At 48.5% G+C, this 13,078-nt stretch overlaps 2 long non-coding RNA genes and 1 pseudogene across 3 annotated transcripts in view; 1 reads left to right on the top strand and 2 right to left on the bottom strand.

The window, feature by feature from the left end:
• The window catches only part of LOC309348866 (DGAT1/2-independent enzyme synthesizing storage lipids-like), a 17,142-nt pseudogene extending 12,838 nt beyond the window's left edge, over window positions 1-4,304 (bottom strand). The window contains exons 1-3 of the transcript XR_014161539.1: window positions 4,154-4,304; window positions 2,323-2,697; window positions 722-885 (exon numbers count right to left, since the gene is read on the bottom strand). The product of XR_014161539.1 is annotated as a DGAT1/2-independent enzyme synthesizing storage lipids-like (transcript). The remainder of the gene's footprint in view (window positions 1-721; window positions 886-2,322; window positions 2,698-4,153) is intronic.
• The window catches only part of LOC309349078, a 41,208-nt gene that overhangs the window by 21,260 nt on the left and 6,870 nt on the right, over window positions 1-13,078 (bottom strand). The window lies entirely within an intron of this gene.
• LOC309349122 overlaps window positions 1-13,078 on the top strand; it is a 128,562-nt gene that overhangs the window by 109,098 nt on the left and 6,386 nt on the right. The gene's annotated exons all lie outside the window — the stretch shown is intronic.

The raw sequence follows: 13,078 nt of genomic DNA, 5'->3' as shown, positions 1-13,078 counted from the left end.
GGAGAGGCAGTGGAGGGCCATGACCAGTACAGCAAGGGTGCCACATGTGTTTGATTGCAGTGTCACATGGGGGCATAAAAGCTGTGTGTGGGAGTGCTTGATTGGCCATGTGTTTGGGTGGGGCCATGTTTTCTGGGATCTGTGTGCAGATTTGGTGATAGGTTGGACTTGCTATGAAAGCCACGGACATGTCTTTTGGGCTTCACTTGGGCTTCTGCCCTTTTCCTTAGCTGTAGCTCCCACCCCATCCCAGCTGCCACCCAGTGGTGTCTGAATACAGAGGTACAACAGTTGTACAACAAAGCATAGAATTTCTGCATGGAAACCATTTCTGCTGATTCAGTTGTGAATTGGAAATAATAATTCAGCCTAAATTCATTTTGTCTTACTAGTAAAGACATGGTGAGAAAGTATTTTTAATCTTTTGTTGGAATGTGCACAGAGTGGCTGGGGAAACCCAGCCAGCTGGGCGGGGTATAAATAATAAATTATTACTATTATTATACCTTCATCTGCACTAACTAAACTATTTCACCTGTTGCTGCTATTTCATTTATCAGTTGTTTTTCACCTGTTTTCCTGATATATAGTTTTATATTTTATAGCATTGTTTCAAAGCTTATAGCATTGTTTTTTGTCATATTTTACATGAGTTAAATTCAATTTTAATTTTAATTTGATTTTTGTCATATTTTACATGAGTTAAATTTAAATAGTTTACCTGGTATCCAATTCCCCAAACGATGAATTAATGAAAAGCACCCTCTCCCCGTCTCTAAAAATATCTAGCCACAAATAAGGCATAGCCGAGAGGAGCAACTCCATGATGATAAATAATAATCCCTGGTCCTTTAGGGAGATGTTCCATGCCAGTAACTTCATAACCTGAAAATAATACGAAATGCAACAAAGAAATATCGCAACCATTATTGGCGGAAATCATGAGTGGTTCAGGAAAAAAATGAAATTTAAGATCAGGTTAAAAGCTCTGTTATATGCTTTTGAATTATGAAGCTGGAGGAGACTCTTGAGAGTCCCATGGACTGTAAGAAGATCAAACCTATCCATTCTTAAGGAAATCAGCCCTGAGTGCTCACTGGAAGGACAGATCCTGAAGCTGAGGCTCCAGTACTTTGGCCACCTCATGAGAAGAGAAGACTCCCTGGAAAAGACCCTGATGTTGGGAATGATTGAGGGCACAAGGAGAAGGGCTCAACAGAGGACAAGATGGTTGGACAGTGTTCTCGAAGCCACCAGCATGAATCTGACCGAACCGCGGGAGGCAGTGGAAGACCGGAGTGCCTGGCATGTTCTGGTCCATGGGGTCACGAAGAGTCGGACACGACTAAATGACTAAACAACGACGACAATATGCTCCAGCATTCTGGATGCTAGGTTGTCATCATATCTCTGTGGTGGTCCCTTAATGAATGAAGGGATTTCTCCTCTCGTGGAATGTTCCTTCCTTGCTTCCTTTTGAGCACAGCTGGAAACATTTTTGCCCAGACGTTGAGTGAGCTAAAACTGTGTTTTGCTGTTTTAGTCTACTTTAAGCTTTTATATAGGGTTTAGCCCTTGAGACAGTTTAATATGTTGTTAAAGTTATACTAAATTTTTCTGAGACTTTTTTAATTTACACGGTCTCATCCTTATGGCCCAAACTTGGTTTTAGTCGTGTATTTCTGATTTAAGTTTCAACACTTACAGTAACATGAGACTTGTGGGAAGCATTGAGAACATATAAAGAGTCCTATGGATCAGGCCAAAGGCCTCTGTATTAAACCATCCTGTTTCTCACCATGTCCATCTAAATTAGTAGCCATCACCACATCCTGTGCTGGCAAATTCCATAGTTTGTGTACATACAGTGGTACCTTGGGTTACAGATGCTTCAGGGTACAGACGCTTCAGGTTACAGACTCTGCTAACTCAGAAATAGTACCTTGGGTTAAGAACTTTGCTTCAGGATAAGAACAGAAATTGTGCTCCAGTGGCATGGCAGCAGCAGGAGGCCCCATTAGCTAAAAGTGATGCTTCAGTTTAAGAACAGTTTCAGGTTAAGAACGGACCTCCGGAACGAATTAAGTATTTAACCCGAGGTACCACTGTACATAAATAAATAGCCATGCCTTTGTTTTGATCCTTATGTAGGCAACCCAAACTTGTAGCTGTTGTGACTCTGAGAGGGGTTCAGAGGTCCAGTCCGGATTCACTGTGGCAGCTATTGTTCCATTGCTTCAACCCTGAAATTCTGATCCCGTCCTATGAAATTATAGTGACTCATAAGGAAGAATTATTGCTATGAAAGAAACTTTTACTCACCATGCCATATCTTTCCATATATATTTGTAATATGAGCAATAAATTTCCTTGGCTTTTCCCAAATTTTGCTATCAGGACCAGTTTCTTGGTGCTTATTCATCTTCATGTAAACATATAGCCCAAATGAGCAAGCACAGCCAACCAAATATATATCTATCATTAATGAACAAAGCAAAATCAGAAGCTTACGAAACCACCAAGGGTGAACCACTGACATCAGGTATTCTTCTAAATAAGGAAAACTAATCAAGTTTTGCAGCATTTGAGTAAACCAGCTCATTGTTTCCTGATCTGAAGCACCAAGCATATGCCAATGAAATAAATATATGAAGTGAAATTTTCTTCAGTTGTGATGCTATTTCCCCCACTGTTTACCTGGAAAACAGAAAATGCAGTACATTGGTTTGATGTGCCATCCCAGAAACATTCACGAATACATGAAAATCTCATGCTGCTTAATATTTTCCTAGTTTTCTCCACTGCAACTTGCTCAGTTGCTGTATTGTGTTTCCAACATCCATCATGGAGACTTCCAAAATTACATATATATGACTCCATCATTTATCTGTTGTAAAGCAAGCTGGTTTCATTCCACTGCTGAAGGTTTTTGTTTGTTTTGTTTTGTTTTTTTGCATTTTCAAAAACAGTAACAGAGAGCATCTTTTATCCAACATAGGCATGATGCCTTGAAGTAAAGTTGAAGGTCTGGCAGGGCAAACCTCCTCTTTCTTTTCATCAAGCATAATTTTAAATTTTACTCTGGGTTTCATATGAACCTTAATACTTTTTTCTGCCACTCTATGAAACATCAGATATCATTTATAATTGGAAGGACATACATTTTGATGGCCAAAACAGTGATAGCTTCATTGTCTCCCATATTTCCAAATCTTTCTTTCTTTCTAAGCTTTTAAATAGTTGTCTTGATAGGTATTATGTTTTTTTATTGTTAACCAAATCCCCAGATTTTATTTTTTTTTCTATTTCCCACCCACATTCCGATTCAATGTCTTTTTTTTGTTTGATTATTCTTTATTTTTTTAGCAGCATGTTTATTTTCCCTTTATTTTGTTTGTAGCCAGCCAATTTTACAAATCTACTTATCTCTTCTGTCACTTCCAGTATGCTCATTCTGGGTTGTTCTAAGGTTAATATGATGTCATCCGCGAATGCTTTCAATTTGAAATTTTGCTGGCCCACTGTTATTCCATTGATTTTATTGTTAATCCTTATATTTTGAGCCAGTACTTCTAATATTAATATAAATAACAGCGGGGACATTGAGCAACCTTGCTTCATCCCTTTATATGTCATACATTTTTCTGATGTGTTGTTTACAATTATATTGGCCGTCTGCTCATTATAGATTGATTTTACACTTTTTATAAAGGTCTCCCCAACCCCACTGCTGGAGTATTAAGGAAAGTGAGAAAGGGTCACTTCTCCAAGAGCCCATCAAGGCCCTCTGCAGCTGCAGATACATCATGTGATGTACTGAGATATTGTGGTATTTAGCTGGTAATATATTGTGATGTTATAAACCTGATATCGCGCAGCCCTAAAACACACTGAAAGACAGCATTTCTCTCTCTCTCTCTCTCTCTCTCTCTCTCTCTCTCTCTCTCTCTTTCTCTCTCTGCTGACCCCTGCACAGGAAGTGACAAATAGCACAACTACTAGGACATTTGCAAATGAAGTAGGGTCCAGTATGGTTTCAAATAGAATGAGAGACTTTGATGAGATTCCTGCATTGCAGGAGGTTGACTAGTTGACCCTTGGAACCCTTCCAACTCTACACTTTATGATTATCTGAACAAAAACTTTTACTTACATTCCTGGTAAGCCTAAATTGCCTTTGCTTCAGTCACCTCTCTCTGGGAGCAGCAGGAGTCTTGTCTGGTGCACCTTTTCATAGGCTTATTTCCACCCCTATGGAGACATGTCCTTTATGTGGCAGTTTAAAAACACTCTGATGGGTGTGCCATCTGTATGAGGAAACGAAGAATTGTGAAAAACAGGGAGGCTGCTTCTTGGAAGTTGTGGCCATTTTAATTAAATGTAAGCTATGGGGTCAAGATGTGCTTGTAAAATATCCTGCAATACGTAAACCTTGATAACATGTTCTGTTTGCAATATTGAATCCTAGCGCTGCATCAGGAAAAGCTTTTCCATTGGACCTCTCTCTTTAATTCTCTTTAATTCAGAGCAATAATCACATACACATATGGTGGTCTGTTTTACTCTATTTTTGAGGGGAGAGGTATTCGTTGTGACAGAGTAGTAGTACTTTCCTGCATTAAGGGGTTTGATCAACAGGGGAGAAATAATTTGATAGCCTTACCTTGTTTAATTTGTTTGACATGATTAGTTTCTTCTAACTTTCTTTTTTGGAGTTTTCCACATCTACAATAGCAATCATATTGCACAATAACATACTGTGTCACAGAAAACCAGTTATTGCCTAAGGAGTAAAAGTAGTATTGTGGCACGTGTGTTACCTCCCTTTCCTGGTAGCTTCTCCCCCTTCAATTAAGGTACCAGATAGGATCACCTTGCAATACGTAAAGTTTATGTATGGTATGTATGGTATGTCTTGGGGATTACCAGGACGTTGAAGGTTCTATGGAGATCAAAAGCGAGTTCCCAATGGGTTTGCAGCTCCATTTGTTGCTGGACTGACCCAGCTGTCAAACTGTGATCTATGGACTCCAATGCACTCCTGCAGCAGGCTGCCTCGAATTTCCTTCTCAGCGAGCAGCAGATTTCCCAGAAAATAAAACCAAGGAAAATACCTACTGCTTAGGTATTGAAGCCCCAGTAGTAGCCGCCGCAAGGGGGGTGGAAGTATTGGGACCCCTAATGGGAGAGGAAGGGCAGTTGCCACCCCAATACAAGGCCTACTGGGACGTGTCCTGTGAGAAGGAGGCAGACAGTTTGCCTCCACATGGAACTTATGACTGTAAAATAGACTTGCTATCGGGGGCTCGGATGCCCAGAAGCCGATGTCTATTTGATGTCTGAGAAGGAGCTGACATCTCTCAAGGAGTTTCTCAAGAAGAGCCTGGCACGGGATTTTACCCAGCCATCCAAGGCGCCAGAGGGCTCTCCCATGCTGTTTGTAAAGAAAAAAGACACACCCAAACTGTGTCTCTGCATGGACTTTCACCAGATTATCCGCATCATGGTGCCCAATCGCTATCCCTTACCATGCATTGGGGATTTGCTAGAGAGGTTGAGGTCTGCAAAGATGAAATATACTCAGAGTCGCAAAATGATTTCATGCTCTTTATTCAGCTCATAGTGGTGAGGAGGAATGAATGAATGTCCCCTCAAAGTATCTGCTTTATATACATTATTTACACAATGGGCTGCACATGATTGGCTAATTCGGGAATTCTACTGTAAGCCAATCAGGTTGTGGATTCACTTATATCTGGAGCATGATTGGGTGGTTCCTGCCAACCAATCATATTGCTGCATTGTTCTAGGACCAATCAGACTGCTGCATTCTGAATCCTATTGTTCTAGGACCAATCAGACTGCTGCAATTTGGATCCTATTGTTCTAGGACCAATCAGACTGCTGCAGTTTGGATCCTATTCAACTCAGTACATAACACCCCTCCCCTCTAAGTTCCAGTCCTGCCCGGGAGGTCGCATTCATAGTCCTCGAGGTACGCCGGCGGCCTACGTGTGCGTTGCGGCCTGGGGTGTTCCCTGGTCCGGGGTTCAGGTTCTGGCTCGTGTTCCAAGGATGCTGGCTGTGATGGGCCTGTTTGGTCTGGCGCAACCGGCTCGCTCAGTTGTGGTTCTGGCTCCGGTGTCCTTTCGGCCTCGCAGGTCCTCTCTGTATTTACTGATTCTGCCTCTCCTGCTGCCCCCTCCTGCTCTATGGGCCTCACTGCCCCGCTGTTCCCTTGGGACTCCTCTGACCTTTCCTCCTCCTGGTTTTCTCCCGGGAATCGTCGCCGTATCTGGTCGCAGTGGCGGCGCCAGCATTGCCCCCCATCCGTTAGCACCTCGTACGACACGGGGCCAGTGACCCTGGTGACTGTGGCAGGTACCCATGCTGGGCCTGCCCCAAAATTCTTTGCGTACACTGGGTCCTGGGCCTTGAAGATCCGGGGGTTCCTGCCTTCCCCCACCACTACCTCATCCTGAGCTCTATCGGGGTGAAGGCGGTCCAATCTGATTGCAAGGCGCCGACCCATTAGTAGTTCAGCGGGGCTCCGGCCAGTTGTTGAGCTGTGCTGTGCTAGGAGGAATGTGGCAAGGCGGTACTCCCAATCCCCTTGTGTCATGCGGCGAAGGGTGTCCTTGGTTGTCCGCACCATGCGTTCTGCTTGGCCATTCGTGGCAGGGTGGAATGGCGCCGAACGGATGTGGCGGATGGCGTTCTGCACTGTGAAGGTTTGGAATTCTCCTGACGTAAATGCAGTCCCATTGTCTGAGACGAGAGTGTCAGGGAGCCCGTGGGTTGCAAAGAGCCTGCGTAGTACCTGGATGGCTGCGGATGTAGAAGTGGACGGTACCAGTGCGATTTCCAGCCATTTGGTGTAGGAGTCCACCACTATGAAGAATGTTTTCCCCTGAAAGGGGCCAGCGAAGTCCACATGCAGGCGTGACCAGGGTGCTCGGGTGGACTCCCAGGACTGGACTGGGGCCCTTGGGGGATCTGGGCGGGATTCTTGGCAGGCCTGGCAGTGTTTGACCCAGGCCTCTATCTCTCCGTCGATCCCTGGCCACCACACATAACTCCTGGCCAGGGCCTTCATTCTTACTACCCCTGGGTGTGTCTCGTGTAGGGCTGTGAGGACCCTTTTGCGGAGGGGCTGGGGAACAACAACCCTGCTTCCCCATAACAGGCACCCCTTGTGGGCCGACAGTTCATGTTTGCGGGTTGTGTAGCCGACGAATTCTGGCCCAGGACTGCTGCTGGGCCATCCCCTCCACACCCAGTCCAGGACCCGGGAGATGACCCTATCTTTCTTGGAATGGTGTGCAACTTCTTGTGCCTGAATGGGGCAGTCAGGAAGCAGCTCCAGGCTCATAACCTCTTGTGCAGGTGCTGGGTCGGGGCCTGTTTCCGGTAGTGGTAGCCTGCTGAGGGCGTCCGCATGGCCCATCGCCTTCCCCGGGCGGTGGATCAGTGCATACTGGTAGCTGGCAAGGAAAATTGACCACCTGAGGACACGAGGAGACAGCACTTGGGGGGTCTGCTTTTCGGGAGCAAACAAGCCAAGCAACGGCTTGTGGTCCGTCACCACGGTGAAGGGCCGCCCGTACGAGAAATCATGGAATTTTTTTACTCCCTTCACGATTGCGAGCCCCTCCTTGTCTATTTGCGAGTTGTTCCGCTCGGTTGCGTTGAGTGTCTGGGAAAAGTATGCTACCGGTACCTCTCTCCCATCCGGGAGTTGGTGTCCCAGGACAGCGCCAATGCCATAGGGCGAGGCGTCGCATGCTAGCACCACCGGCAGCCTCTCGTCAAAGTGTGCCAAGACCGAGTTTGAGACAAGCAGGTCCTTGACTACCTGGAATGCAGCCTCCTGGCGCTGGCCCCACACCCAAGGGGCCCGCTTGTCCAGGAGTCTGTGTAGGGGCTCCGCTACCGCCGCCTTGTGGGGAAGGAAGGAATGGTAAAAGTTCAATAGTCCCAAGAAGGCCTGAAGTTCAGTCTTGCTCTTGGGTGCTGGGGCATCACAAATGGCCCGTACCTTGTCCCCAGTTGGGTGGACCCCTTCTGCGTCCACCATAAATCCCAGAAAGTCCACCTGAGGCACTCCTAGTAGACATTTTTCCCGCTTCACCTTGAGACCCGCCATCTGGAAACGGTGCAGAACGGTGCGGAGGCGGTCCTCAAACTCCTCTGGTGTGGGCCCGGCAATCAACACATCATCGAAGAAGGGGGTGACGCCAGGAATCCCTTTAAGGAGTGAGTCCATTAAATTCTGGAATATGCCTGGTGCCACACTGACACCGAATTGCAGCCGCTTTACCCTGAACGCTCCTCTGTGCATCACAATTGTCTGTGCCTCTGCTGTGGCCTCATCTACTGGAAGCTGTTGATATGCTTGGGCCAAGTCCAGCTTGCCAAAAAAATTCGACCCAGCCAGGGTGGCAAGGACATGGCTGACCACTGGCACTGGGTATGCATGGGCCATGAGGGCCTTGTTTATGGTACATTTGTAGTCTGCGCAGATGCGGACTGAACCATTAGGCTTGACGGGTGTGACGATTGGGGTTTCCCAGGGGGCATTAGGCACTGGCTCCAGCACTCCTTGCTCCACAAGCTGGTCCAATTCCTCGTCTATACGGGGTTTCAGGGCGAACGGGACCCGGCGGGCCTTTAGCCTGACCGGTCGTACTGCGGGGTCAAGCTGTAGAGCAATGGGGGGGGCCGTATACTGTCCCAATTTCCCATCGAAAACTTCTGGAAATTCCTTGCATATGGCATCCACGTCCACTTGTAAGGTAGTGTGGTTCACCCCGGTGATGGCTAGCCCCAGTGGTCCAAACCATGCCAATCCCAGTAAGCTAATGTAGGGGCCCTTGACCACAAGCAAGTCCAGTTGCCGCGTCCGCCCTCGGTATTGCACCCTGAAGGTCCCCACCCCCATTGTGGGGACCTTACGTTTCTGGAAGTCCCGGAGGGTGAATGGGGCCGGCCTGAGTTTGGGACCCCCAGTAGGACACATTTTCCTTAAGGTCCTTGCCAAGATTATGGATAGATTTGAACTCGTGTCAAGCTCCATGCGGCATGGGGCCCCCTCTATCCGTACCTCTACATAAATTTTCTCTACGTTGGGGTAGGGCAACTGGTATACCTGGAAGTCCGTGAGCTCCGTCGAGTTGCCTTGGTGCGTTGGGCCCCGGGACCTGGGGCTCTTGGATTGGTCATCTGATGCCTGGCGTCGGGTGGGCTGAGCCTGACACACCCGAGTGATGTGTCCCAATTTTCTGCACTGCCTGCACTCTACGTTGCGGAAACGGCAGGTCCTCCTCTCGTGACTTTCCCCGCAGCTTGCGCAGTTCCCTCCTTCTCGTCGAGGCAGCTGTGGTATGTGGGCTGCTTGAGTGTGCTGCTGTAGTCGGTGCACTTGCTCCCTGTCAGATCCTGAGTCGTCGGTGAGGTCTTCGTGGTGAACCCTCGGTTGGGATGGTAGGCTCGGCCGTGCCTCTTGTGTCGATCTCTTGGCAGCTTCCGTTGCCAGGGCCTCCTCCAGAGCGACCTGGAACGTTAGGTCCTTCTTAGCGTAGAGGCGCCGTTGTAGCTTCTCATCCTTCAGGCCACCGACGAGGCAGTCACGAAGCATGTTCTCCAGCTCTGAGAAGTTGCAGAACCGGGCGGCTTGGCGGAGAGAGGTCACAAACCCAGTTATGGTTTCCCCAGGGGCTTGCCGCTTTGCGTAGAAGGCATTTCGACGAGCCACCACTGAGGGCTGTGGCGAAAAGTGCCCCTTCAGTTGTTCCATTATTGTTTTGTATGGAACAGTAGCGACATCTTCAGGCGCAAGGAGAGCCCGGGCGATTTCAAACGTCTCCTCTCCGCAGACGCTGAAGAATATTGCCCTCTTCTTGGCGTCTTCTTCATCGGTGACCCCTTTGGCTTCTAGGAGGAAGGTGAAACGGGAGGCGTATTGTCAGGGGTTCAGGGAGAGAGACGCAGAGTGAGGGGGAAGGATTCCAGACTGACGAGGAAGAGGATGACAATGACCCAAGATTGTCCATGAGTCCGTCCAGTGAATCGGAGGACTCCCAAAAGGGAGCCCCTCTGGTCAAGCCAAGGGGAGCTAGAGGGGGAGGCAGTCAGGAGCAGGGAAACGAAGGGGGAACCCCCAGTGGGAGTTGGAGAGCGAGACCGGCTGCTCCGCTGGAACGGAGTGAGGGGGGAGGAGTGACCAGTGTGTCAGAAGGAGCAGAACAGGAAGCAGAGAGGGGAAGGAGATCAGGGCAAAACGTCCTGCCGGAAGGGGAGGAAAGTAGTATTGAGGGCAGTGTAACTGTCGAAAGGAAGGTCAGGAGCAACGTACGCGCGCCAAGTTCAAAATGGGAGGCGCGCGGAAATGAAGAGAGTCCTGGGGAGGAGCCTGGTCCCAAAGCCCGAAGGAGGGGGGAGGAGGCGGCAGAGGATTCAGCCTCTGGAGAGTCCCGAAGGGAGAGAACACAGGGGGGCAGAAAGACCCTGCGGAAAAGGAAAGAGAGAAAGAGGTGGACCAGTACAAGCCTCTTAAACTGGTGTCGAGGCGGGAGTGACTCAGAGGGGACTTCAGCGGTCTAAGGGTAACAGACGTAGGGTCACGGACCTCGGATGTAAAGCTACTAATGTTCTTCAATAAAAGCTTTTGTACATAAGCTGGAGTGGACTTTGGTCTCTTGTGAGCTGGGACCACGGGTGACTCTGACACGTATGCTTCCCAGTCTCCAGATGCTGGGTTGAACGGCGAGAAGCTGCTGTCGGTTGCCAGTCTGAGTTCCTTGTGTCCCGGAGCTGAAGCCTGGATACATGGTGCGAGGCAGCGGTGCGGCAGGTGGCGGTGCTGCAGTGCTGTGTGTGGCAGTCAGCTCAGCGGGATCCCACCTTCGTCGCCAGTGAAATATACTCAGAGTCGCAAAGTGATTTCATGCTCTTTATTCAGCTCATAGTGGTGAGGAGGAATGAATGAATGTCCCCTCAAAGTATCTGCTTTATATACATTATTTGCACAATGGGCTGCACATGATTGGCTAATTCTGGAATTCTACTGTAAGCCAATCAGGTTGTGGATTCACTTATATCTGGAGCATGATTGGGTGGTTCCTGCCAACCAATCATATTGCTGCATTGTTCTAGGACCAATCAGACTGCTGCATTCTGAATCCTATTGTTCTAGGACCAATCAGACTGCTGCAATTTGGATCCTATTGTTCTAGGACCAATCAGACTGCTGCATTCTGAATCCTATTGTTCTAGGACCAATCAGACTGCTGCAATTTGGATCCTATTGTTCTAGGACCAATCAGACTGCTGCAGTTTGGATCCTATTCAACTCAGTACATAACAAAAGATTTTCACAAAGCTGGATTTAAGGGGGGTGCGGGTGGCGCTGTGGGTTAAACCACAGAGCCTAGGAATTGCTGATCAGAAGGTTGGCGGTTCGAATCCCAGCGACGGGGTGAGCTCCCATTGTTCGGTCCCAGCTCCTGCCAACCTAGCAGTTCGAAAGCACATCAAAGTGCAAGTAGATAAATAGGTACCGCTCCGGCGGGAAGGCAAACAGTGTTTCCGTGCGCTGCTCTGGTTCGCCAGAAGCGGCTTAGTCATGCTGGCCACATGACCTGGAAGCTGTACGCCGGCTCCCTCGGCCAATAAAGCGAGATGAGCGCCGCAACCCCAGAGTCGGTCACGACTGGACCTAATGGTCAGGGGTCCCTTTACCTTTACATTTACAATTTGAGACGTATGAGGGAGGGAGATGAGTGGAAGACAACATTCTGCAGTTATGGCAGTTTCAAATACTTGGTCATGCCTTTTGGGTTTTAATCAGGGACAGTGATGTTGCAAGCATTCATCAACCATGTGTTGGAGAACCTGGTGGATATGCAAGTCATTTGTTATCGTCTGATTTATTCCGAGAACCCAGAACAGCATGTACATCACATGACAGAGCTACGAAGGCTGAGAGAGCATTGCCGTTACACAAAGTTGGAGAAATGCCAGTTCCACGTCTCAGAAGTAGAGTTCTTGGGGTACCATATAACGCCAAGTGAAATGCACATGGATCTGGCCAAGGTGCAGGTGGTAGTGTCGTGGAAGGAGATCAAAACCAAAAAGGACTTGCAAAGGTTTTGGGGGTTCGCGAACTACTATCACAAGTTTGTGTCTGGCTACTCCAGGCTCACGGCGCCTCTTACGGACTCCTTGAGGGTAAAATAAAACCCTTCCTGAGGACAGCAGAGGCTCAGCAGGCATTTGAGCAACTCAGAGGAGTATCTAGCCCATGCCGACTCCCAGCATGGTGGTGGAGACCAATCCCTCCAATAGGGTGTTGGGAGTGGTGCTGCTTCAAGAAGACTGGAATGGCGATCTGTGCCCCAGTGGCGTAGTTAGCTGCATGGGCGGGACGAGCTGGGGGGGGGCAGGATGATCCGCCGTGCACGCAGCAATGAGCCATTCCGCAGTGTGTGGCGGTGACGAGGCAAGCCCCTCACTGTCTGCCTTTTTGTCACCCCCTTTGTCAGCCCCGGGGCAGACCGCCCCCCCACCCCCTTCCTACGCCCGTGCTGTTCCCGTGTGCCTTTGTCAGGTGTGGGCTGGCATCCTGCTTAATAACAGCACACAAGACTTAATTAACTGGTACATTTACTGCAAGCAGCAATTAGTCTCTGACTGCTCTATTGGAGTATGTGTTCATCACAGTCAAGTTGACTCTGAAGAGCCCTTCTGGTTTCTGAAGAATATCCTGAACTTCTGACCCTTATGTTTTGGGGCTTGTTTTCTTTCTAGGACTTTCCCTATTCACCTAGTTTTGGGACTAATGGTATGAGTTGCCTCCTCTTCCTGTGAGGAACTACTCGCTCTCCTTTGTGCTGGGCATGACTGTGCTTCTTGTGAGGGCTGGCTGCCTCCAGCCTGCTCTGCCAAAGCAGATAAGCTGCATGTAGACAACCCCCTGTTTCAACTGTTTGAGAAGTATACAAGCCTCTCTGCTTGTATACTCTCTGCTCCCTCTGCATCTGCCTGCATTCTATTTCAGGCAGTATGTCTTTGCTTTGGG

This window comes from Podarcis erhardii, assembly GCF_964252035.2.
Source record: "Podarcis erhardii genome assembly, chromosome: 8".
NCBI classification, from domain to species: domain Eukaryota; kingdom Metazoa; phylum Chordata; class Lepidosauria; order Squamata; family Lacertidae; genus Podarcis; species Podarcis erhardii.
Note: the sequence above shows the minus strand (reverse complement) of the source record. Positions and strands in the feature narration are given on the sequence as shown.